Genomic DNA, 26332 nt, shown 5'->3' on the forward strand with positions numbered 1-26332 from the left:
TGATTTTGGAACAGGATCACATTGTGTTACCACAACTCCGGGAATGCTCTTTCCCAAAAATTTATTCGTGTTGTCTTCAAAAACTTTATCAATCAAAGATGGATTGACATTTTTAATTGGAAAATCATTGTCCGAATAAATTTTAGCATCACCGACCAAAGTATACAACACGTTATTGCTCTTAACAGCAAACACACATTCTTTGTCATCCTTGACATTCTTGACAGGACCTATCACTTGCTTGGCAACAGGTTGCACGGCAGGAGTAGGAGGACCACAAAGAATATGATTCTCAATTGGATTTTCTACTCCTTTCGTCTCATCAAGTGATTCATCCTGGTCACTTACATCTGATTCATCATCTGGAGAATCATAGTCCTCAATGGTTGGAGGACTTTGATTTGAAGCACATGATGACTTTTCTTTGTTATCAGATGAGCCCTCCGATGAATTGTCCGGTTTGAACCCTACACTACAACAAAAATGGCTTTTTAGGACCTTTTCTGTGGGACGCTTGTAAAAGAGGGTCCTAAAAAACTATTTAATAAGACTAATGAACTTTTGGGGTTCTTTTATAATATACTCTACTAAACCGGTGTCCTAAAAGACTATTTAATAGGATGGATGATTTTTTGGGGTCCTATTATCCTATAATTTAATAGGACACTTAAAATGTAGATCCTAATAAAGTACTTTATAAGACATTTAATTGTTACTGTCCCATTATGTGGTACTATATTAGGACACTTGATCATCTGGGGTCCTATTATAACATAACTTAATAGGACACATTGTAGTTAAGTCATAAATGTTCAGTGTTATAGGACCCTTTCTAGTCGAAGTCATATTAGAACTTAACTTAATAGGACACTTGACACTTGGGCCTTATAACTTTCAACTTTATAGGACGCTTAATCATTGTGGTGTTATTATAATACACCGTAATAGGACACTTGATATTTGAGTCATAAAACATTAGTTTTATAGGACGCTTATCACTAGAGTTTTATTATAATATAACTTAACACTACACTTGACACTTGGGTCTTATAAATTTAACCTTTATAGGACGCTTAATCATTGTGGTGTTATTATAATAAACTGTAATAGGACACCTGATATTTGAGTCATAAAATATCAGTTTTATAGGACGCTTATTCGCTAGAGTTCTATTATAAGATAACTTAATAGGACACTTGACACTAGGGTCTTAAAACTTTAACCTTTAAAGGACGCTTAATCATTATGGTATTATTATCATACACCGTAATAGGACACTTGATATTTGAGTCGTAAAACATAAGTTTTATAGGAAATTTATTCGCTAGAGTTTTATAATAACACTATGTTATTGACCCGTGATTACACAGGATGGTAGTAAACAAGCAATAATTTTGAAACTAAAGTTTCATCATTCATCCTGCTACATTCATTTCCACCATGGGTTGTGGTTTTCTCTGGTTGAAAGTGGGACACAAACTCAATCAATTTTTTTTTTGAATGGCCAACTCAAACTTTCATTCATAAACTAAAATCAAGCAAGGTGTTGGGGTATACACCATCCAAGCCCCACGGTTACACCATTACATTAAAGTACATAAGAATTTTTGTCTAGCCGTCAAAACTACTCCATCTATTCCAAGTGAGTTCCAACCCCAAGTACTTTATGATAGAACATCTGAGGCAAGATCTGATCTAACCCAACAGATGTACTAGATGTGAAATATATCTGTTCACATAGACATAACTATTAAAAACCAAGTAATGGCGATGAAAAAATAATTATTATCAGCGATGCAGAAAAAAAATCAAATACAAGTACTGAACATGGGATGAAAAAAATCATATTACTAAATAACTAATTGAAATCATGAAGGTGGTGGTGGCCAGTGAGTGGTGGTGGTGGTGAGTGGTGGTGGTGGCCGGTGAGTGGTGGTGGTGGTGGTGGTGGTGGTGAGTGGTGGTTGCCGTTGAGTGGTGGTTGCCGGTGAGTGGTGGCGGTGAGTGGTGGTGGTGGTTGCCGGTGAGTGGTGGTGGTGGTTGCCGGTGAGTGGTGGTGGTGGTGGTGGCCGGTGAGTGGTGGTAGTGGTGGTGGTGGTGGTGGTGGTGAGAGGAGGTGGTGAGTGGTGGTGGTGGTGATGGTTGTGAGTGGTGGTGGTGAGTGGTGGTGGTGGTGGTGACAGGTGGTGGTGTTGGTGGTGGTGGTCGGTGAGTGGTGGTGGTGAGTAGTGGTGGTGGTGGCCGGTGAGTAGTGGTGGTGGCCGGCAGTGGTGGTGGTGGTGGCCAGTGAGTGGTGGTGGTGAATGGTGGTTGCCGGTGAGTGATGGTGGTGAGAGGTGGTGGTGGTGGTGAGTGGTGGTTGCCGGTGAGTGGTGGTGGTGGCCGGTGAGTGGTGGTGGTGGTGGTGGTGGTGGTGGTGATGGTTGTGAGAGGTGGTGGTGGGTGGTGGTGGTGGTGGTGGTGGTGAGAGGTGGTGGTGATGGTGGTGGTGGTCGGTGAGTGGTGGTGGTGAGTAGTGGTGGTGGCCGGTGAGTAGTGGTGGTGGCCGGCAGTGGTGGTGGTGGCCAGTGAGTGGTGGTGGTGGTGGTGAGAGGTGGTGGTGAGTGGTGGTGGTGGCCGGTGAGTGGTGGTGGTGGTGGTGGTGGTGAGTGGTGGTTGCGGGTGAGTGGTGGTGGTGAGAGGTGGTGGTGAGTGGTGGTGGTGGTGGTGGTGGCCGGTGAGAGGTGGTAGTGGTGGTGGTGGTGGTGATGGTTGTGAGAGGTGGTTGTGAGTGGTGGTAGTGGTGGTGAGAGGTGGTGGTGATGGTGGTGGTGGTCGGTGAGTGGTGGTGGTGGCCGATGAGTAGTGGTGGTGGCCGGCAGTGGTGGTGGCCTGTGAGTGGTGGTGGTGGTGAGTAGAGGTGGTGGCCGGTGGTAGTGGTGGTGAGTAGTGGTGGTGGCTGGTGGTGGTGGTGATGGTGGTGGTGGTGGTGAGTGGTGAGTGGTGGTGGTAGCCGGTGAGTGGTGGTGGTGGTGGTGGCCGGTGAGTGGTGGTGGTGGCCGGTGGTAGTGGCCTGTGAGTGGTGGTGGTGGTGGGGGTGGTGGCCGGTGAGTGGTGGTGGTGAGTAGTGGTGAGTGGTGGTGAGTAGTGGTGGTGGCCAGTGGTGGTGGTGAGTGGTGGTGGCCGGTGAGTGGTGGTGGCGGCCGGTGGTGGTGGCTGGCGGCGGTGGTGGTGGTGGTGGTGGTGAGAGGTGGTGGTGGCGTCCGTCGGCGGTGGTGGCCGGTGGTGGTGGTGGTGGCCGGTGAGTGGTGGTGGTGAGTAATTTACATCTTATTTCTATAGAACTTTTTATTGTACAAAATCAAAAAACGTTTCCAAGAAGCATCAAACTCTTTGTATGTAATCACATCAATTTCATTAATATGTAACCACAAACCGTACCCAAAAGAATCGGGAAACCCTATCTCCACACAAACAATACCCAATTCAGATCATCGTCGGGTCTTCATTTGCATCCGTATACTCTTTCCCCAATTCAAACCCTAACCCTAACCCTGCTTCATCTTCCCGGATCTTCCAATCGGACTCTGCCATAACAAACCCGCTGCATAAAAGGTTCGGATCCCTAATTTCTTTCTTAATTTCACCCTCTTTATCTTTTTCTTAATTATCATACTGTTAATTGATCTGTTAATTATGATTATGCAATTCGGCTGTTGGTTTTTTTTTTCACTCGATCACAATGGAATTTTTGGGTATTTAACATAAACAGCTGGTCAATTTGGATCAATAGTGGTAAACTAGAGCACTGATTGTTGAATTTGGACAAATTATGAATACAAATTATCAAAAAATGGAAACTTTAAAGAACACACATGAACTCTATGAATGTCTGATGAACTTGATGAGTTTTCCGGTCACCGGAAAAATTAGCGAATACGATTTTGCTTAATATTTCAACAAAAAAACCAAATGCTAATATGTAAACACTAAAACAAACAAGGTTTTTGAACAAACTTTTAGCAAAACAACAAGATAAACACTGATTTTAGTCACTTTTTCCAAAAAAGAAAAATATGAACTTTTCAAGAACAAACTTGGTAAAAACCGAAACTTGTTTGGTTTTAAACAAGGATTAGAGCCAAAGCTCTGATACCAATTGTAGGTCCCGTTTTTCTGGTGGATCGATAACGTAAACCTAACCTTGTTTATCACAAAACACGGTAACGGGTGCGGAATCCCCGTGACGGTGCAAACCAAACAAAGTGTAAAACAAGAACACGCGTAACCAAAAGATTCAATATCTATTGATTAGGGATGAGTACAACCCGAAACATATACAAACAATGTTTACAGAGTTTCACTAAGTCTCACAGGTCTCTCATGCTTTCACACAGAAACAATGAGGGGTCTATATACTAGACACAGACACCCACTTGACGAAACACAAATAACTCGACGAAACAACTTTTGGGCCAAACATTGGGCCTGAAGAAGCCCACAGGCGACGAAACAGGCCAAGGCCACTAAAGAAATGATGAAACACAATTGTGTTTCGTCATATGTCTCACAAATTCATCATTTTCCACATCAGACAAAAATAGTGACATCATCATGACATCACTAAGGTGATGTCATGGTGATGTGTTGGCGGGAAAGGCCGCGGCTCTTCGTGCTTCGCGTGTCAAACTCTGGGGCGCACAACGGAGGAATGTCGTGACGTCGGGCTTGAGCCGGACCTAACCGTGTCGAAACCAAGTCGTACCGAGCCGAGTCGAACCGAGCCGAGTCGCGTCCACACAAAGTGTATCAACAGTTTCTAAGTTAACAGAATCTGGAGACACAAAAGAAACTTAGAAACACAGAGTAAAAAGTCGGAGAGAATCAGAGTGGTATAACCCGGATCACACAACCTGATTAAAACCAAAGACTCGGACAAACCAGTTTAATTTTAAAAACTCTGACTTAACCTCAAGAAGACTCGGACTTAAAGCCCCTAAAAAACAATAAACTCTGATTGAGTATTAAAACTCGGACCCACAAAGGTTATGGAAACTCAGACACAATACTAATGAGAACAAAACTCGGACATAAGAGTTAAAAATCGGAACGAACTAACCAGAGACCAAAACTCGGACGCTTGAATCATTTTGAGAAAATTCTGACAAACAAAGTTCTGACTTTTATGATAAGGAAAGAAACTCGGATACGATCAATAAGACACATAAAATTCCGACCTGACAAACAAAGTTCGGACTTTTATGAAAAAGAAAGAAACTCGGATACGATCAATAAGACACATAAAATTCGGACCTGACAAACAAAGTTCAGACTTTTATGAAAAAGAAAGAAACTCGGATAAGTACTTAAAACACTATAAAACTCGGAACCAACTCGGAACCAATGAAGAAAATAACTTTAAAACTATGACTCGAAACAATAAAGGAAACTCTGATGAAGACACAAAACTCGGACTACACTTAAAACACTATAAAAGTCGGAACTATCAAAAAAAGCTGTGAAACTCGGACATATCTAAAGAAGCTGTAAAACTCGGAACCTTTGAACCTGAGCAAAAACTCGGAAATAAAAAGCTGATCTAAAACTCGGAAATAAAAACCTGATCTAAAACTCTGAATTAAAGACCTGATCTAAAACTCGGAATTAAAGACCGAAACTCGGAAACAGGTTTGATTAAAAAACTCAGATCAAAACTCAGATCAAAACTATGTTGTCCAGAGACCAAAACTCGGAAGTTTCAAAACTCGGAAACTTTGAGCGGAACTATCTTAAACCTCGAAAAGAATTAAAACTCGGAGTTGATTTTTTGGGCGGAAATGTCTTAAACCTTTGTACAGTTGACCTGTATCGGAACTCTCAAAACTCGGAGCCCTTTCAAAACTCTCAAGACTCTCAAAACTCGGAGCCCTTTCAAAACTCTCAAAACTCGGAGCCCATGTACAAAACTCTCAAAATTTCTTTAAAAACTCGGAACAACAGATAAACATCAGACCCTTAAAAGTTGTTAAAACTCGGATTACCTAAATCCTTAGAAAACTCAGACAAGCTCATAAACAAATCCCCGGACAATCTCCACAGTGTGACTTCACACTAGTTCACCAAAACCCCGGAAACACAAACACAGAGTTTTAAACTCAGACGAGTTTAACACTAAGAAAAACTCGGACAAGGCAATTTTTGGATCAAACCTCATATCTGCAACAACTTGGAGAACAAAACAACCATGAACAGCTTCATTTTCTTCAACTTTTCTACAAAATCTTCAAGTCTTCAAGATGTTTGGCGAAAACAAACATCAAATCAAGAGCATTGGTAATTCGGAAGGCGGTTAGACCATTCCGAATCGGTAACCATGCTCTGATACCACTGTAAAGGCACCGGATCGATGAGGAACATCAAACATTGCACTTGATTCAAGACATGAAGAACAAAATAGGGTAGATGAAGAAGAAGATGCAAGACAAACTCATTCATTTCAATACAATCAACACAGATTACATACCAAACGAGTATACATCATCTTCTACAAGCTGGTTTAGATCACAAAGATCTAAACCCTAGCTTTCTCTCACTAACACATAGTCTCTCTCTCTTTAGAATATACACAGTGATGGAGAAAATGGACAAGTTGGGTGAGGTGCACAAAGCTTCAAGAGTTGCCCTAATCTACACAATACACACATATATATAGGCTAGGGACTAAACCCGGACAAAACACAATGTCCGGGATACAAAACAATACAATAATCCGAAACACTAGAAAGTCGTCCGGAATGTCTTCAGCAATTCTGATAATCTTCATTATCGTTGACTTTAACTCGGACTTCTGCTTTGGTTGACACAGAACTGATAAGCGACAGTTACCCGATAGGAACTGCACTTACAGAATTGAGTTACGCGGTTGATTGATAGTAGGTATCCAAGCCCTTGAGCTCAATATGTATACCTGAACTTGCCAGGGGTGAAAGTTATGATGTCGTCCAACTCCAGCATACCATAACAATAGCTAATTTTAACAAGCTTAGGATCACTGGTGTGAGGACAAACCCCAAAACCAACAACAACATTAGAGTCCCGTTCTAACACAAAAGGAATAGCAACCGTTTTTCTAATAGAAGGATTCCAAAGAATAGCAGTGTACATAATTCTTCGGAAATCATGTGGATCTACATGAAGACTGTATACGAAGAATAAGCCTTGAGAGCTACCTAGTATTGCGGGTCCGCCAAGATGGGGTATGGGAGCAAGCACGGAACACTTATGTTCCGGGAAAGTTTCATCATTGACAATTGAAACATAGTTTTGTTCTTGAAAATCTACCTCTAAAGTGTAACTTAACAACAGGTGTTGCGGGTGAGTGTGGTTGAGGCTATAATCAACAACGAATTGAGAACTATCAATCTAAGACTTCCATTGTTTGGAAACCGTTCGGAACCGCAGTAGTGATCTCGTTGGAAGCTTTTTCATAATTTCTTCTTGGAGTGCAAAAGGAATGAAGTCTGACATTCTGATTGCTGAAATACAAAGATAACAAGTGTAGATTCTTGAAAGCTTCCCTATGGCACAAGTGGATATATATGATAATCAAGTAAAGACATGTACCTAAATTTGACGATCTTAGAGAGATGAGATGTAGCACCGTGAATGGCAATCTCTTCCAACTTACAATTAAGGGTTTGATGTCTGAGCGATGAACTCCAATTTGGGGTTTTAAGATTGAACGATGTGGCAAGTGCTAGGAATACGTGAATCGAAAGTTAGGTTATGAGGTGTGGGGTCATGGATTGAAATATTATTTCCACATAGGACCATTAATTACATGGTACACCACCCCTCCTTGATTGATGGTGGTTCCCATAGATTAAACTACGATTACCACGACCCTCTCATTTGATAATTTTAAGACAAAAATAAAGGGGATAGTGGTTTGGGTCATGACTACACCCTTAGGGTAGTTATTTTGAATGGTGGATTAAAGATGGATGACATAGCGTCTATGTGGAAGGTCATGGTGGTCATGAGGGTCATGACCACACCCTATAGCCTTATATCAAAGGGCGATTACGATATCTCTCAGCTTTAATTAAGGGTCTGAATGTTGAACATGGAAGTGAATCTGACACCAATTTAGGTTTTGAAAATGAACGATTTCAACAAGGAAAATGAATCTGTCATGCAACTCGAATACTACTTATTGAGTTTTCAGTTTTGAGTATAAGAATTTGAGTATGTGGGCCCATCTAAACAGTAGCCCATCACTTTTATACTACTAAGTTTTTAATTTATTTATGCTAGGAGTAAAACTTGGTTTTATTGTTATAATTCGAAATAAGTTGTGATCATATTTGAATGAGTAAAACTTGATTTTATTTTAATAATTCTAAATAAGTGTGATCATAAAAAGCTAAAGAACATTCTTTTTGTGTGGAGATGAGAGTTGTGAGAGTTATTGAGTATGATCACTCGGAGAAATATCCCATGGAATAACATTCATTTATTGATTATCGATTCTTGACAGATCTTCCTTTCACCCATTAGTAACCACAAGGCCCCTATTATAAATCAAAAGAAAAACAATATAAACTAAACCCCCTCATTTTCATCACCCTCTTTGGTTATCTAAAATATATTCGAAAACATATCTACTTGGTTAGGGCGTATATACTAAGGTCGGCTTTGTATTCCTACTTTCTTTTTAGGCTCAGTTTGTCGTATATAGGACTACTATAACCATCGTATATACTATCCGATGAGCAGAGTGAGAGAATTCCGACCCCAAGTGGGGATATAACAACATAGAAAAAACCACCATCAAGTAATAAAAACAATTAAAGCATGCCACAAGCACTCCAAAACCTAAATGCCAATCAAATGACCTATTAGATTCATATATAACCAATTAACTATATATGGATGTTATTATATTATGCATAGTTGCATACACGCATATAAATACATATCTGCAGGGGTATGATCAAATAAAAAGTTGATTTTGCCTAAGTAGGATGACAAGTAATCATAACCATTCATTTTTCAAATCAATGGTTAAGATGAAAGTGTTGGAGAAATGAGGGGTGTAAGGGTATCTTGGGAAAATCCTATTTATGAACTTTCTCTCTCCACATGCAAGGCACATGCATATTCCACCCTCTTTTTTTAAACGTTCATAACTTTTTTATACGACATTATTTTTTCATAAAAATTTCACCGTAAAATCGAGCGTCTTTTTATCTTTAATTTTAGTACCATATTGCTATATAAATTATGAAAAATAAAAAAACCCACTAAAATGTGTTGTATTTCTATGTTGTATAATAGATTTTTGTGCTGGATTTTTGGACTATATTTTTGTGCTAAATTTTTTGTGCTGGATTTTTTTTCTTAATTTTTTTTTCTCAAACTTTTTTGTGCTGGATTTTTTTGTACTATATTTTTTTGCTGAATTTTTTCGTGCTATATTTTGTGTACTAGATTTTTTTTTGTGCTATATTTTTTTGTACTACAATTTTTTGTGCTATATTTTTTTGTACTATATTTTTTATACAAGATTTTTTTGTGCTATATTTTTTTAAAACATTTTTTGTGCTATATCTTTTTTGTTGTATTTTTAAAAAACAAAAGAAGTGGCACATGTCATTTTCACTCCTATTTATAAGGACCAAAATGCCCTCCATTCCTAATTTTTAGGAGTGTCACATGTTATTATCACAATCCTTCTTAGGCTACTTAGGCAAAATCCATTTTTTAATGGATCCTTCCCCCATATCTGCATATGGAGTTTGATGTAAAAATAAAAATTTATCATTAGAAAAGATGATATAGGCAAATCAGTAAATTTAGTTAGATTGAAATTGAAGCTTCATTGTTTTTAATGTTAAAGATGTATTCTAGTAACTTGGTCTTGATAAGTAGCTCTTAAGTTATCTTGAAAATTATTTGCTAGTGATTCAACTAAGTATAAGAAATTGTTACAAAGTTAGAAATACCAATTTAATAACCTATGTTGATGAAGCACTTGATCAACCAACTTAAAAGTAGTAAGAGACAATTTAGCTTATTCTAAATTGTTCAGCCCACTTTTTAAGAAAAATGATAATTAAAGGGGCTAGAACTTTCGAATCCAATCTTCCTATACAACATCAGTTTTTGAGTTTTCAATATTTATGGTGGTTTGAGAAACGAGGACTCATTAGATAGCATTGCAATCGACAATCAAATAATAATGAATTTTAGATACATACTGTATATATTGCAACAAAAGATCCACATGACAAGAGAGAAATGTGAAAGCACTGGATTGATGACGAATATCAAACATTGCACTTGATTCAAGACATGAAGAACAAAATAAGAACAAGATAAAAATATGTAGAAGATGAATCTCTTTATTGATGAATCAGTCATCACAGATTACACAAACCAAAGGAGTATACATCATCTACAAGCTGGTTTAGATTACAAAGATCTAAACCCTAGCTTTCTCTCACTAAGACATAGTCTCTCTCTCTCTAGAATTCACACCAGGAGGCTGAACGAGTGGGAGAGGTGTACCAAGCTACGAGAGTTGCCCTAATCTACACAATACACACATATATATAGGCTAGGGACTAAACCTCGGACAAACCATTTCTACACATAAAACTCAGACAAAAGTTCTCCTAAAACTTGGACAAGTTGTCCAAGGATAAACCTTGGACTAACTTTCAAGACATGTACAATAAAGACCCTAACAATTGGAAGGCATGCACTTTTCACCCAAAGTGCATTAACAACTCCCCCTTGATCAATGCATGGTCTTCATGTGGTCTTGAATTCTTCATTATCGTTGACTTTAACTTGGACTTCTGCTTTGGTTGACCAGAACTGATAAGCGACAGTTACCCGGCAGGAACTGCACTTACAGTCTCCCCCTTAACTGTTGCATCAGTTCTGTGTTGCATCGATAATCTTCAATCACCGGATACTGCACTTACAGACTCCCCCTTGACTGATGATATCATGCATGCTTTCAACTTAAGTTGAGACTTGATCTTTTAGGTAGAGCACAGCGATCTTCAACCCTTCTAATTAAAGACTTGCTGACGATCACTTAAGGACGCTTTGAGAAACCCGAAGAATCCAACATCAAACACTGTAGATCCTCCCCCTCAAACTACTCCCGAATCAAATTAACGAGAACCGACCTACAACCACATGTAGGAATATCGCTCGATACATTAATCTTCAAACTTAACCGGTAGAAGAACGAAACATCGGATTTCCAATGCCTAACATCAAAAACTTCAAATTTCACAAAGACATGAAGCTCAGTTCGATAAGTTAATAACAAACTAAACTTTGTAAAAGTACATCCGCCATCTTGATCAGAGTCTTCAACCAAGTGTCTGAAATCATTTCATCTCGAATCTTCAAGATCCAATCTCGTATCTTCACAAATCCAACAATTACCCGATGACTTTCGTCCCTGATCTCCCCCTCAATGTAAGAACCCCTATTTCGAGAATCCGATCAGTCACCAACTTGGAAGAGGTGCCAAGAAGACTAATCTTCTCTACTCTAACCGGCATACGATAAAGGCATGACCTTCAACTACTTGCCAAACGAACAATTTGCTTCATCACGTCAACACTTGATTGAACCTCGAACAAACTTGACAAAACTCAATCATACACTAGCTCTAACTTGCTTCATGTTATAAACACTTCCCCACCGGTAAGATTAACACTAAGTTAATCTCAAAGATAGTAAACATGAACTTGTTTCGATGTAGCACCACGAGCTTTTGATTTACAAAGAAAACAGGAATTTCAAAATTTTTACTCCCCCTATTTCTTTTTAAACAATACAAAAATCCAAGCAAGTGTTATTCTCTTCACCTCCTCACTTGATCCAGACAACATAAGAACCATAAGACTTTCCGATAATCCGAAACCGACTTCAAGTTTCCAAACAGTTGATACATGATGTAGACGCGACTCGACTCGATGCGACTTGGCTTGAATCACGACATTCCTCCGTCGTGTGCTTGTGTGCTTGAAGACTACAAGCGGGCCAAGACATAAAGGACTTGAACATTAGTCCCTGGGCTGAAGCAGATCAACAAAAGAAATCAGTTGGGCTAACTGTTTGGCGAAACACTTCTTGGGCCCAAGCCCAACTTTGATGAAACATGTAGTTGACGAAACGAGTCTGTTTCGTCAACCTTATTTGTGTTTCTTCAAAGTTTGTTTCATCAAAAAGGTGTTTCTTCAAAAAGGTGTTTCAAGTGTTTCGTCAAGAGTCTGTTTCGTAGTGTCTGTGTGTATAAATAGACTGTCACTAGTCTTAGAACAATAGAGAACACATTGTAGAGAGCACACACACACGAGAGTTAGAGAGAGTTTGCAAAATACATTTGTAAACATTGAGCTTGTAACCGAACCTTTCATGCGTATTAATACAGAAGTGTTAATCGGTTAATATCGCGTGTCGTGTATTTGAGTGTTCTATCTCGGTTTGCCATTCCGGTTGGATTCCGCACAACCGGGTTGGTTTGTACACAAGGATTAGGCGACTAGATCCTCCTAGCCGGACCTACACAAACAACACATAATTCTGACTCTTAGTTAGTTATCCGGTACCCCAGGTAACCCGGAATAACTAGAAAAACTCGGAACATGCACAACTCGAAACTTCCGAACAACACAAACTTCTAAATTCAACTATAAATCCGGTACCCCAGGTAACCCGGAATTCTAGAAAATTCGGAACTCGTAAAACCCGAAAGCTCTTGAAACCTCGAATCAGATCATCGGAATAGTACTTAGAGTACTAAGAAATTTAGAACAAGCAAAGAAATAAAGGAAACTCTGAAGAAACCCGGAAGCACGAAACCAGATTTAAAGGTCGGACCTCAAAAGCTGACTGTGAAATCAGACTGTGTTAAAAACTCGGAACAGAATACTGTTGATGCTGTTCAAAAAATCGGACATCACACACTGAGTTCAATCCTCGGAATGTTGAAAACTCGGAATTGATAAAAAAACTCAGAACAGTTTACGGCATTAAAGGTCGGATAAAACCTCAGAACATTAAAAGTCGGATAAAAACTCAGAACAATGGACAATGCGATTTGCAAAACTCGGACTATGGAGTTGGAATCATGAACGTTGAAAAACTCAGACATGTAAAACTCAAACACACGAAGAATTTTAAGACCCGGCCCAAAAATAAATCATAAAGTTGCCAGCCCAAAATCCAAAGTCACATACCAAAACTACCAAAGCTCAAATGCTGAGATAATAAAATCATCAAATCTGATGTGTCTTTAGCCCATGCCAAACTAATCCTCTAGGCTCCAAAATCCAATTCTAAAATAAAGGCCCAACATTATTTATTTGTTGATTTAAAATTCATGCAAATCAATACAACTTTCATGACATCAGGTGAAACCCATAGAATAATAAAATACCATCATAACTTTCATGAGGAATGAGGAATAATCATTTGCTCATAGAAAAACAAAATACAGCTGCAACAAAGATATGTCATCGTATGTGGGCCCCAAAAAAAATTAACATTCCATCAATTAGTGACTATCACGATCGAAGAGAAATCATGCGGCCCAATCACTAATCACCAATCTGGCCCATACAAGCTTTCATGCCGCAAACCCTAGCCGCAACAATTACGCAGCCGTCACCTATCAACTGCCACCCCATTCTCAATTGTGCACCACATCTTCATCGGAAACCATTATCCAGTCACCACCCACCGTATTCCATCCTAAACCACCATGAACATCCACCGGAGTAAATAAACAACCGTTCAAAGAATTAAAACCAACCTGGATTTTCATAGATGAACAAATCAGAAGGCAGAATTCCAGTTAGTTGTGCTTAACTCCACACAAAACTCCATAGATTTTGATAAGCGAAGAGCTCCAATGAGACGAGTCCGAACAATTTTAAAACTCGGACCCTTAAAATACGGACACAATGAACCAAAGAAACTCAGACACAGTGAAACTCGGAACCATTAAAACTCAGACAAAAGAAACTAAGACACAATGAAACTCAGACACAAAAGAAACTCAGAACCATTAAAATTCGGACAAAAGAATCAAAGAAACTCAGAACTGGCTAAACCTCAGACCTTCAAAAATTGAAAACTCTGAATATAAGAAAGTCTGACCAATTAAATGGTTACTGGATCTGAGTTTCGCACATGAAGAAAAAAACTCGGACCTTTTGTAAACCTTCTAAAACTCGGACAAAGCTGAACTAGTTAAAATTCGGATAAAAGTCCGACTTTTTACTCTAAATCCTATAAAACTCAGACAAAAAAAAACCGAGTTTTATAGGTTGGACAATCAAGAACTCGGACCTGAGATAACCTAGGGCATAAAGTTCGGACAATATAAGGAGTTTAAAAATCGGACATGGAGATTTGAAACTCAGAACAAAGAACAAGTAAGAGTTTCTCAAAACTCAGAAGAAAACTCAGACAACTTTCAATAACCAATCTCCGGACTATCTCCCCAATGTGACTTCACACTGGTTCACCAAAAACCCCGGAAACCCAAACACAGAGTTTTAAACTCAGACGGGTATAACACTAAGAAAAACTCGGACAGAGCAATTTTTTGGATCAAACCTCATATCTGCAACAACTTGGAGAACAAGACAACCACGAACAGCTTCATTTTCTTCAACTTTTCTGCAAAATCTTCAAGTCTTCAAGATGTTTGGCGGAAACAAACATCAAATCAAGAGCAATGGTGATTCAGAAGGCGGTTAGACCATTCTGAATCGGTAACCATGATCTGATACCACTGTGAATGCACCGGATCGATGACGAACATCAAACATTGCACTTGATTCAAGACATGAAGAACAAAATATGAACAAGATAGAAATATGTAGAAGATGAATCTCTTTATTGATGAATCAGTCATCACAGATTACACAAACCAAAGGAGTATACATCATCTACAAGCTGGTTTAGATCACAAAGATCTAAACCCTAGCTTTCTCTCACTAACACATAGTCTCTCTCTCTCTAGAATTCACACCAGGAGGCTGAACGAGTGGGAGAGGTGCACCAAGCTACGAGAGTTGCCCTAATCTACACTATACACACATATATATAGGCTAGGGACTAAACCTCGGACAAACCAATTCTACACATAAAACTCAGACAAAAGTTCTCCTAAAACTTGGACAAGTTGTCCAAGGATAAACCTTGGACTAACTTTCAAGACATGTACAATAAAGACCCTAACAATTGGAAGGCATGCACTTTTCACCCAAAGTGCATTAACAACTCCCCCTTGATCAATGCATTGTCTTCATGTGGTCTTGAATTCTTCATTATCGTTGACTTTAACTTGGACTTCTGCTTTGGTTGACCAGAACTGATAAGCGACAGTTACCCGGCAGGAACTGCACTTACAAGAAATATTATACATTTAACTTTAAAATCAGAAACCAAGCCAACATCCAAACTATTGGACTTTAATTAAACAAAATGAAAGATATCATATCAATCTACAAGTAATGGTATTAATTTTTCACTGAATTTACCCGATACGCTATAACTGCACTTAACTCCATTCCTATAGCTTGTCTTCTACAAAAGTCTGTTGTTCTAAGATCCATGCCTCATAATCTTGCCATCATATTTGTAATTAACATCAAAATAAAAACTCACATCTTAATGATCTAGCAAAAGTAGTGTTTCCATGTAGGAACCAGCATAGAGTGAATATCCATTGCAAGAAATCAGTGTACAATTGATGTGTTCCGAGTGGAGTTCATGAACAAAGACATCATGTGCATCTTGATCGGTATTTTTGAATATAGGTTCATCATTGTCTCTAAATACAGGTACCACTTCTATTGATGCATCTGGTGAATTTATGTTGAATACCTTTGTAAAGGAATTTGGACCACCATGCTCCATCATCCACATACAATAAACTTGTTTCTTAGACTCTTTAACCATTTCAACCACAGTGAGGGACTCTTGTAGTTTAGAAATAACCAAATTATTTTTTTAGCACGGGCTAAACTATCAGGAAGTGATACTTCCATAAATTCTTCACTTGTCATATCAAATGACACAATCAGATTATACCCCTCAAATCTGGTTGTCATCATGCTAACACTAACAAGATCAAGAGCATGCCAATAAATAAAACCATCTATAACTACCTGATTCGGCTTCAAACTAATTGAGTTACGCGGTTGATTGATGGTAGGTATACTTCTCCAGGCCTGTGAGCTCAATGTATAAACCTCAACTTGCCAAGGACTATAAATTATAGTATCCAAGTCTGGCATACTATAAGTGGAGTTAATCTTTACAAGCTTAGGATCACTAGTCTGAGGACAAACCCCAAAACCAATAATCATAACAGAGTTCCGATGTAAATCATAAGGCAAATCAATAGCCACCGATTTTCTAATTGAAGGGTTCCAAAGAACAGCCGTCTTGATGATTCTTCCAGGTTCATGTGGATCTCCATGAGTAGTGCATACACAGAACAAGAGCCTTGAGAGCTACCTAGTAATCTGGGTCCGCTGCCTGCGGGATCAGGCAGGGAACACTTTTGTTTGGGGAAAGTTTCATCGTCCACAATTGAAACGTATTTTTGTTCAACACTTTCTACCGGACTGTAACTTACTAACAGATGGTGCTGGTGAGTGTGGTTGACGCTGTAATCTACAACAAACTGAGAACTATCGATCAAAGATTTCCATGCTTTTGAAACGGTTCTAAACCGCAGAAGTGATTTGGTTGGAAGCCTTTTCATGATCTCTTCTAGGATTGCAAAAGGTATGTAGTCTGACATTTTGATTGCTGAAATATAAAGATAACAAAATAGATTGTTGAAAGTTCCATCAATTTGCTAAAGGCCCTAACTATCTGCACACCCAGTTTGCCTATCTGCACACTTAGGGTTTACCTACGCAGCGTATTGGTCAATACGCAGCGTATAGGGTTAATCCTATACGCTGCGTATTGACCTATACTCGGCGTATATAAACCATGGATCTCAGTGCCTAATTACCAATCATTGCACAGAAAACAAGGTTTATATACGCTGTGTATAGCCCTCTACGCAGCGTATATAAACCATTAGACTTTTTTGGGTCATTTTGGCAGGTTTGAGGGATCATTTTTTCACAAAGTTTATATACGCTGCGTATTGACCTATACTCAGCGTATATAAAGGTCTGAAAATGTCATTTATACCCTTGTATTGAGGCTATACGAAGCCAAATACAAGGGTAGTAGTGTCATTTTTGTCTTATATGTTGCGTAGTGATCTATAAGGAGCGTATATAAAGCTCCATTTTTGTATTTTTTTTTGTGTATTCCTTTGTTTATTTATAAAAAAAGGAAAATAACACCCGATACGATAATATACGATACGATATAACACTCGTATAGGCCTATAGGTGTGATTTAGGTCCCATATTGACCTCGTATAAGCCTATAGGTGTGATATCGTATCGTATAGGTGTAGTATAGGTCACGTATTGACCCCGTATAAGACTATAAGTGTGATATCGTATCGTATAGCATAGTATATGTACCGTATTGACCTCGTATAAGACTATAAGTGTGATATCGTATCGTATAGCATAGTATATGTCCCGTATTGACCTCGTATAAGCCTATAAGTGTGATATCGTATCGTATAGCGTAGTATATGTCCCGTATAGGCCTATAAGTGTGATATCGTATCGTATAGGTGTAGTATAGGTCACGTATTGACCTCGTATAAGCCTATAAGTGTGATATTGTATCGAATAGCATAGTATATGTCCCGTATTGACCTCGTATAAGCCTATAAGTGTGATATCGTATCGTATAGTGTCGTATAGGTCACGTATTGACCTCGTATAAGCCTATAAGTGTGATATCGTATCGTATAGGTGTAGTATAGGTCATGTATTGACCTCGTATAAGCCTATAAGTGTGTGATATCGTATCGTATAACGTAGCATATGTCCCGTATAGGCCTATAAGTGTGATATCGTATCGTATAGGTGTAGTATAGGTCACGTATTTACCTCGTATACGCCTATAAGCGTGATATCGTATCGTATAGCATAGTATATGTCACGTATTGACCTCGTATAAGCCTATAAGTGTGATATCGAATCGTATAGCGTCGTATAGGTCACGTATTGACCTCGTATAAGCCTATAAGTGTGATATCGTATCGTATAACGTAGTATAGGTCACGTATTGACCTCGTATAAGCCTATAAGTGTGATATCGTATCGTATATCGTCGTATAGGCCTCTATACGAGACTTATATACTATACACTATACGATACGATTTGATGCGATACGATACGATACGACGCAATACGATAAGATAATTTAATTTAAATGATAACAATATAATATATTTGTTTTTATTTACGAATAATATTGTTTTTTTATAAATAATTTTCTTTTTTTATAAATAAACAAAGGAATACGATAATTTAATTTAAACGATAACAAAACAATATATTTGTATTATTTACCAATAATATTGTTTTTTTATAAATAATTTTCTTTTTTAATTTTTATAATTCATAATATTTATATTATTTTTTATTTTTATAATTTATATTTGTATTATTTACTAATAATATTGTTTTTTTATAAATAATTTTCTTTTTTTTATAAATAAACAAAGGAATACACAATAAAAAATACAAAAATGGAGCTTTATATACGCTCCTTAGAGGTCCCTACGCAGCGAATGAGACCAAAATGACACAACTACCCTTGTATTTGGCTTCGTATAGCCTCAACACAAGGGTATAAAAGATATTTTCGGACCTTTATATACGCTGCGTATAGGTCTATACTCAGCGTATATAAAGGGTGGTAAAATTATTTTTAACCCCAAACCTGTGGTAAAATTATCCTTTTAACCCTTATAGTGTATATACGCTGCGTATTGACCTATACTCGGCGTATATAAAGGTCTGAAAATGTCATTTATACCCTTGTATTGAGGCTATACGAAGCCAAATACAAGGGTAGTTGTGTCATTTTTGTCTTATATGCTGCGTAGTGATCTATAAGGAGCGTATATAAAGCTCCATTTTTGTATTTTTTTTTTGTGTATTCCATTGTTTATTTATAAAAAAAGGAAAATAACACCCGATACGATAATATACAATACGATATAACACCCGTATAGGCCTATAGGTGTGATTTAGGTCCCGTATTGACCTCGTATAAGCCTATAAGTGTGATATCGTATCGTATAGTTGTAATATAGGTCACGTATTGACCTCGTATAAGACTATAAGTGTGATATCTTATCGTATAGCATAGTATATCTACCGTATTGACCTCGTATAAGACTATAAGTGTGATATCGTATCGTATAGCATAGTATATGTCCCGTATTTACCTCGTATAAGCCTATAAGTGTGATATCGTATCGTATAGCATAGTATATGTCCCGTATAGGCCTATAAGTGTGATATCGTATCGTATAGGTGTAGTATAGGTCACGTATTGACCTCGTATAAGCCTATAAGTGTGATATCGTATCGTATAGCATATTATATGTCCCGTATTGACCTCGTATAAGCCTATAAGTGTGATATCGTATCGTATAGCGTCGTATAGGTCACGTATTGACCTCGTAAAAGCCTATAAGTGTGATATCGTATCGTATAACGTAGTATAGGTCACGTATTGACCTTGTATAAGCCTATAAGTGTGATATCGTATCGTATATCGTCGTATAGGCCTCTATACGAGACTTATATACTATACACTATACGATACGATTTGATGCAATACGATACGATGCAATACGATAAGATAATTTAATTTAAACGATAACAATATAATATATTTGTATTATTTACGAATAATATTGTTTTTTTATAAATAATTTCTTTTTTATAAATAAACAAAGGAATACGATAATTTAATTTAAACGATAACAAAACAATATATTTGTATTATTTACCAATAATATTGTTTTTTATAAATAATTTTCTTTTTTAATTTTTATAATTCATAATATTGATATTATTTTTTATTTTTATAATTTATATTTGTATTATTTACCAATAATATTGTTTTTTATAAATATTTTTCTTTTTTTTTATAAATAAACAAAGGAATACACAATAAAAAAAATACAAAAATGGAGCTTTATATACGTTCCTTAGAGGTCCCTACGCAGCGTATGAGACCAAAATGACACAACTACCCTTGTATTTGGCTTCGTATAGCCTCAACACAAGGGTATAAAAGACATTTTCAGACCTTTATATACGCTGCTTAGAGGTCAATACGCAGCGTATTTAAACTTTGTGAAAAAATGACCCCTCAAACCTACCAAAATGACCAAAAAAAAAATCTAATTGTTTATATACGCTGCGTATAGACCTATACGCAGCGTATGTGACCCTTGTTTTCTGTGCAATGATTGGTTATCACTGAGATCCATGGTTTATCTACGCAGCGTATTGGTCAATACGCAGCGTATAGGGTTAATTTTGCTAGGGTTTGGTGTGCCAATAGGCACTTTAGTGTGCCAATAGGCACACCCTTGCTAAATTTGATGATCAAGTAAAGAAAAGTACCTAAATTTGACGATCTTAGAGAGATATGTAGCAACCTGAATCCGTCACCAAATTAGGGCTTCAAGCGTGAGCGATTTCAACAAGAAAGTGAATCTGTCGATGCCACTCCAATATTTACAGGTTTCAGTTTGAGTTTAAGAATTTATTTGAGTGTGTGGCCCATTTGAACGGTGGCCCATTACTTGTTTTATTTATAAATAAAGAAAAATATATGTCAATGGTTAGGTGTGTTTTTTTCCATTTAGAGTACTCTTATTGTTAAAATCACACTTCTAGGCATTTCAATGTAGGTTGGTTTATTTGTTTGATTTGTAGTGAATACATACCCTGGACGCTCTTTCTCCCCTTCTACGTTGGAAGAATCTCATGGACGCTTCTCTCTTTCACGGACGCACCAACTCCCTCTATTTCCATATGTGGTCTTCTTTGGAGTAAAATTTATTCCCTCTCTTCTACCCATCAAGTGGATTTATTCACCCAATCATTTTATAATTTCTATAATAACCATGCAATTTTATGAGTGTCTGATATACATACCGCGAATGAAATTAGGAATCAATTAATCTTTGCCGCTCTAATACAACAAAAACCTTCATCCGCATTTAGTAATACACTATTTGGTGATTCGGTGTCATACGTACTAATCGTACTACTATGTATAGTGATTCGTTGTTTAAGAAAATGTGGTATGCAAAATTTCTAAAAACTACCTGTGTTTACACAAGTTTTACATCTATAGGAGGTATCGAAATGGACGTGCCCGATAACAATAGTAGTGGATGATTATAGAGATTATATCTATGTTTTCTAGTAAAATGGTTTAGGGTATATACTTTTCGTTCACTATCAACTCTTTATAAAAATTACACTTTCACCACGTTTCTTTTAAGCTATTTTTTTTTTCATTTTATCCCTTTGATTTATTAGAGATAACAAATATACTACACTGTTCAATACATGTTCGTCCCATAGGTTACATTCTTTTTACATATTGCTTCAACCAATGGGTTATATGGATTAGCTTTGCAACTCATATTTTTTATTGAAAAATGGATAACATAGCTATAGGGAATTGTGTTGCTTCTTTTTACATTTCTTTATATTTCTACATGGAAATCATTTTATTAATCTCCATGGTGCACTTAATATTTTGTGTTTGGGTTCCTAACTCAATGGCAGAGTAAGAGTACCCTACTTTTAAGTGGCTAGGGTCTATTAATAAACATTATAAGAAGCAAACAATAATAGTTTAAAACACCAAAGAAAGGAAATGAGGAGAACATAGCCAGTTAACTAAGGATTTTGAGAACAATATATTAAGCTAGGCTCGGTTGGGAGTAATTCTGCAACTTGTATAGTTGCTTGACACATAAGCGGACCCAACCTTGCAATCAAATAAAATTAAAGTGTAAATAGCCCGGATCAGAAAAAAAAATTAAACCAATATAACAGTTATATGTTTGTTTTCGCCAATACCTATATTGAATAAAACCACACTTAACGTTTGTTGTGACTTTCGTCAATTAGGAGCGTGAAAAAATAAATGTGAGGTAGTTTGTCATTTTCAATGGATATGATCGGATAATATACAACCTTTTAAGAATAAGAAATGATTTCTCTCCATTTCTAAGTTCATAACCATTACCGTAGCTTCATTGGTGTTACCTACCAAATAAAAGGCATGTTTGGGAAGACCATCTAATTCTCAGGATTGAATTAGTTTAAAGCCTCTATTTCTGCTAAACCAAATAAATTCGCAGAGAATCTGTAAATACTTCTACTACCAAAAAGGTTGCGATAAGAAAAGCACAAGTATACAAGATCTTGTTACGGTTATCCAAGTTCTTGGTAAGGTTATCCAAGTTCTTGCTATGGTTAGATGATAATTTGACAATTCATTGTTCTAAAGTTAAAATGTATTCAAGAAACTTAGTCTTAGCTAATTGTAGATCTTCAATTATCTTTAAAATAATTCACTAATGATTCAACTAAGTATAAGAACTTGTTACAAAGTTAGTTATACTAATTTAACATTCAAAGCTGATGAAGCACTTGAACAACCAATTTAAAGGTAGTAAATACTAATTAGCATATATTAAATCATTCAACCCGCAAATCTTTAATCATTCAACGCACACAAATTTATTAATTTAATTACATAACGTAACGTAAAACATTGGTCTTTTTCTATATTCAATGTACATTGTGGTTTAAGCAAGATGACTCTTTAGATAAGCATTGCAATTGACAATTAAATGATTAATGAAATTAAGAACATACTATATGTATTGCGACAAAAGATTCACTTGAAACTGTAAGATCAGAAAGAAAGCTAACATCCATACAATCGGACTTTAAACAAGATGTAGGTCCCTAAATCGGAGGATCGATTTTCACTACGGAATCCTTGTTTATAACAAACAAAGTTAAGTGTGCGGAATCCACTTAACTTAGCCAAACAAACATAGAACAAGATAAACACAAGGTTAACCAAAGAAACACAATCGTTTGATTAACTGGATGAGAAATGCAAACTGATACAAACACAGTTCTTACAAGCACAAAGGGTAAACTCACATCTCTAAGGAAACTGAGAACATTCTGTGCCTTATATAGCAGGTGGGCTGTTAACCTTGACGAATCAGAACATGGGCCGACGAAACACAAGTAAGCCCATGTAACAAGCCCAACAGTCAACGAATCACATTTGATTCGTTGACTGCCTTGACGAATCACAAATTAAGTCAACATGTCTGTTTCGTCGACATCTCTTTGACGAAACAAACCTGTTTCGCCAAGGCCTGCAAAAAGATTAACTGTTTCTACATAACAGTTTGCAGAAACAGTTGGCACAGAATGTATTACAATATGACTGAAATACCCTTAGATGCAACATGCATTGTTTTACGATAATTACATACAACGAGAGACAAAACACGTCGGACACAAGCGGATAGGAGGATATCCGACTTGGTCGACTACGAATACAGACACGATAATCACATAAAGACCGTACAAAATATGACATTACATACAAGACTAGTGACAGACACAAAAAGTGAATCAACAAACTCCCCCTTGTCTGTTACTCGTCTTCGGTCTTCATCTTGTTCTTCACAGGTAACGCTCGGACCAGGAACTACCCGAATGTATTCCCCGGTAGTAGCAGTAGCAAGCGATACGTTGAAACTTCAGTGCCTGGCTAGCATCTTTGTCTTCATAAAAGATGTCGTGCCAGTACAACTTCGCGATGTCGGACGCGGACATATTCACCAGCCACATCGGATCCAATATTCTGAAGTTCCTGTCATCGTTGAACACAATCACTGCCTCATGCGTATCTGAATCGTAGCACCATAATCGCATGTCTCCAAGAAAATCCTGCTGCATCGGCATTAACGGAATCTTTGCAACCACTTTTGCCGGCTCGTACACTAGCTTGTACCTGCCGGTATTTGTTTCCGGATCAAGTGTGAACCCTGATCTGCTGATGCCTAGGGAACTGCGGTTTGTAGGACTTGTCTTTCCATCCCGATTTCTTGTTCATCTTGATTAGACGTGCAAAGAGAGAAGCACCTTCAAAGTTTGAGCGATTGATTATCTCAAGCTTTGTAAGTGCCGCCACATCATAGAATGGCAGTGATAAGATACTCAGCAACGACCTGAAATACTGAATCCTGAACTCCCTTTTGATCGCAACACAGTGGATTTCCATAACAAACATCCAGCATAAGATACGCCCGCTTGGCTTGGCCTTTTCTAGCTGTAAGAAATCGACTTGTGAAGGTTCTGGAACTGGTTTTGAAACCTTTGACAGAAACCGCTGACGCCACGCCGCAAACGCATCTGTGGCATTTTCTGAAGTGTCACGGTTCTTCAGGTGTTCATCAATATCTTCAACGTTGTCTTTCAACCAGTCCTCATCAAAAGGAGCAAATTCGGTACCATCTTCTCTCACATATGTTGATTTCTTCACTTCACCTTCGAACACTATTTCATCAACATTCTCAACATTCACAGACTCCGGTGCACTAGGCATCTTTTCCACTTCATCATCGTTTATATCTCGCATCGCCTTCAGTGTGATCAACTGTTGAGGCGTGAGATCTTCAACTATCTCACCCTCTTCCAGTGATTCTCCGGTGACTGGATGTACCACCTGTAAAGCAAATTCCGCAGTACTGGGAACAGAGGATGTACCAGCTAACGCTTCAAGGAGTTGTTCTTCTCCAACAGTTCCACTAGATCCTGCTTGAGATGACCCTAGAGTTGATGGCTGATACACAATGATAGCAGATGACGTACCGGATGGGGGTTGCTGAGGTGCAGCAGCTGTATCATGATTCCCTTGATCCTCTGGGTCTTCATCCCGTTTCTGCAAGATTTCTTGTTGTTTGCACCTATCTTCCCATAGAGTCGCAACCCTCTTACGTAGGAAGTCATATCCCTTAGTCATCATTTTCACACCCTCAGCAATGGTTGTGTTCCTGGTTTCATACCAATTCTTCATAAAATCACACCGACCCTTCAAGTCTTCGGCCAATTTTTGAAGAACAGAGCTTCGCCTATCCCGTTCCACTTCAGACGCTTTCAACCTTTCATTCTTTGCCTGAAGCCGGTCGATCTCTTCCTGTTGGTGTTGGATAGTGGCCTGTTGTGCACCAACCGCAGTTTTCAATCTTTCAATCTCCACCAGTTGACTGACTTGGTCACGCTTTGTGAGATGAATGAAATCAGTCTGCCTTTTAATGCGATCAGCTGCAGCTTCAAATTGCAGAAACAGGAAGTTATTCTTTTCTTCCTGTGTCATATCTGTGAAAATCCTCTGTCGTTCAACACTAGGCCCAGCTGTTGTTGCGCTAATCGATGCTGCCATTGATCGCTGTGGAATAGCTTGGGGAGACACAGGCTGAGCTGCAGATGGAGATGGTACCACAGGTGGTTCAGGAATAGGAGCTTGAGGCGCTGATCCTCTGGAGGAAGTACTTAAGGATCTGCGAGCTTTCTTTTTCTTTTGATGCTCTGCAGCTTTCTTCTCAGCTCTCCTTTTTCTAGCAAGTTCTGTTTCTGGATCAGAGGGAACATACTCAGGATCATCTTCCTGTCTGATCTTTCTGTATCTCCGTACCCCACATTCATCCAGATACATCTCGTATCCGGGTTGAAGTAGGAGATCATCATCAGAATCTGACTCCGCCTCATCATCACCACCAGCTGAGGTGTCACCAGCTGACACTCCCCCTGCTGAGGTGCCACCAGCTGACGCACCACCAGTAGTGCCTACACTTGATGCACCAACGGCACCAACATCACCACCATCACCACCTTCATCATCACTGTCAGATTCATCTGACACTTCAGGTTCTGGACCAAACTTCTCACTCATCATCCTCTTCAATTCAGGTTCTTCATCATCAGATTGACTATCTGCATGACGCCACTTGTTGTCTTCAGGAGCAACATACGCTGTATTGTGAAGAGCACCGAATAATTTCCTTGGAGGATCGCTCTCCTTGTATCTTTTGTGAGCTAAGTTCCTGATGAGTCGTAAAGAGTTGAAGTTCATGGCCTCAATCTTCAGCATATCATTGTCGGCTTTTGGAAGGCTTGGATACTGAATGTTCATTATCATTTGTAGAAAACGTGGGTACATCCAGTACTTGCTTCCGATGGTTCGGTTCTTTCCCGTTCTTGTCAGATTCTCCTTCATGTTCTCGAATATGAACCT

The 26332-nt window shown here is 38.2% G+C and overlaps 1 long non-coding RNA gene across 1 annotated transcript; it reads left to right on the plus strand.

The window, feature by feature from the left end:
- Positions 1-3370: 3370 nt before the first annotated feature.
- Positions 3371-21176, plus strand: LOC118480531. The gene is made up of 3 exons (XR_004863137.1): positions 3371-3594; positions 16241-16818; positions 20920-21176. It is a non-coding gene; the product is annotated as an uncharacterized LOC118480531 (long non-coding RNA).
- The last annotated feature ends 5156 nt before the right edge of the window (positions 21177-26332 follow it).

The sequence above is a fragment of the Helianthus annuus genome, chromosome 7 (assembly GCF_002127325.2).
Source record: "Helianthus annuus cultivar XRQ/B chromosome 7, HanXRQr2.0-SUNRISE, whole genome shotgun sequence".
NCBI classification, from domain to species: Eukaryota; Viridiplantae; Streptophyta; class Magnoliopsida; order Asterales; family Asteraceae; genus Helianthus; species Helianthus annuus.